Here is a 2446-nt window from a genome sequence, read left to right on the forward strand (position 1 = left end):
TAAGTAGTTCCAGCGTTGACCGCTCGATAGCGCCGCTTACCCGCGCTAGAAAAAATCAGTCCGGGAACTTTCCGGACAAACTGTGTAGATCTCGTAGAATTGACCAATCACGCTGGTCACTTGACTGATTTGATCAATACAATTAGTCACTTCTACCAGACCTGTTCCTTGCGTTTGCGCTTGCGATCAATGTAAAACAGGCTTTATGGCCGTGGCCGTTCTCGGGCTTCTCTCTGGCGCTTGCTTGTCAAGCATTTAAAGTGCGTTCACACTGTTGACTATCGCGCATGATTGCACTATATTGCACAACAATATATAATAATAGAATATAATACAATAATATGTATATATATAATACAAATATAAAAAAAATATTGCACGACGATATATAATAATACAATATAATACAATATAATACAATTATATATATATATTGTGACGTGACGCCTTTTCGGCGCCCGTCACTGTGTAGTTAACACGGCCAGAGAGGAGGACGGTAGGCTCGCGTCTCTCATGGTTTAGAGAGAGCGACCTACCTTCGTTGCGTAGTGCACTTAGACCGGTCTCACGTTGTCGGTGCGCTCAGCACCGATTTTGAGTACCGTGCGCCGACGGGCGCAAGCGAATGTTTCGCGTATCTTATTGTGTAACGGCCGTTTTATATTAATGTTAATTGCGTTGCGTGAGCCGCAGGGCGGCGTATCGTTTTGTGTGTCTGTGGTATTTTATTTTAGCGGCAAGAGAGAGACATCTAAGGCATCGGCGTCAACCAGAAACGACGATAGAAAGACAGCTAAGCAGGAACGTACGACGTGGAGAGCAGAGTGGCGGGAAGCGACCGTTGTCTCAGAAAAGGGCGGTCGGAGAAGGTGCCACCCGGACATTAAAGACGTTGTCGGGATCCGACGAGCGCGTACGACCTGCCGACCCGATGTGGAGGATCAGCCTTAAAAAGCTGCGGAATCGTCTGCATGAATCGGGCGGTGAGGGCCCGGCGCAGCTCTACAGTCGCCCTTGGAAGGACAACGCGGATCCACGCGTGTGACGATCGATCACCGCGCCACGCGCGCGCCACCTGATTGGCTGCTTAACATACTGCGCGATCTGCCGTACAAAAGGAAATCAATGCGGTAGCGTTTAGCAATCACTGTTGCGCGTACCGTTGCTGAGGCGTGAGCCACCGGGAAAACCTCCTGAAAAGTCTCTCTGTCGCGGTAAAGTGCCGTTTGGAGGCAAGGGTCGGTCACCAGTTACTCGAGGAGGACCCGAGACCGTGATGTCCGGTGGAAGAGACGATATAGTTGCCGAGTAAAACCCGAGGCTAGCTGTCGACGCCGATAAGTGCCATTAAGTTCCTCACCCCCGCAACTGCGTGTCGCGTGTTGCTTTTGATACCGATCTACCGCTCCGGTGACTCGAATTCCGTTCGTTTAGTACCGCGGATTCGACACGGAGGTAATCGTGGCGAGCGTTACCGGGACATGTCAGGTCTGCGAGGAGAACTGTGTATTTTGTCGTGTTGATGAGTAGATTACAGATCGCTCTCTCTCTTTTCTACGGTCGCCGCAGTCTTTCGTGTAATTGTTCTTGTCGTTGCTCCGCTCTTGTCGTGTAATGTAATATTTGATTAATCGTACCGTGTTCGTTTGACTTTGTTGTAATTGAGTGCGTGCGTACACTATCGTGAACAGTCTCGAGTCGAGCCACCGTTTTTTTGGCACATTCCGTGCCTATTGTCATTACATCTGCGAGCGCGTCAGCGGCTGTGTAAACTTTCGTTACCGTTGTGTGTCGCAACTTGCCGCCTAGAAATAATACTTTTTGCTAAGATCCTGTTCTATCGTTACGGTCATCGATATCTTATTCGAATCGCCGTTAATCAGCGTCGGGTGCCGCCGCGTATTGTCGATCGGCTCTCACTACTCCGACTTGTTATTAGCGCCCGTGTAAACCGGCGAAGCACCGCCATACATTTGTCCATTGTCTAAATATACTTTACTTTGTTAATTTGTCACGTTATCGTTACTGAGCTGAGTTTCTTTCTCCCATACACCCACAAGCCGCCTTCCAAACCCCGCCTCTCCGTTTTACATTCTGAGCTGTCGAGTAATTAATATTTCGAGAGATGGCCGTCACGTCCGAGGTAATTGGTGATATTATGCCGTGTGTTTGTGCGGCGTGATTTTCACGCCTGGCGCCCAATTTTGTTCGTAAACTCTTTAGAGTGAACCAAGGTGTGTGCGACGCTCTCGTACACCACCCGAAACGGGAGTAACAAAATTCAAAATATAGTCGCTCACAATATATATATATACAGGGTCCGCCACTTAAATCCGGACAAATTTGAATTTGACATTCCCATCATATTAGAATGCAGCAGTAGGTGCCATATGACCTAAAGATAGGTTAGAGACGTCGATAAGACATTAATAACCTTAAAATGGCC

This window comes from Pseudomyrmex gracilis, unplaced genomic scaffold (genome assembly GCF_002006095.1).
Source record: "Pseudomyrmex gracilis isolate BER0280 unplaced genomic scaffold, ASM200609v1 scaffold_1856, whole genome shotgun sequence".
Taxonomy (NCBI): Eukaryota; Metazoa; Arthropoda; class Insecta; order Hymenoptera; family Formicidae; genus Pseudomyrmex; species Pseudomyrmex gracilis.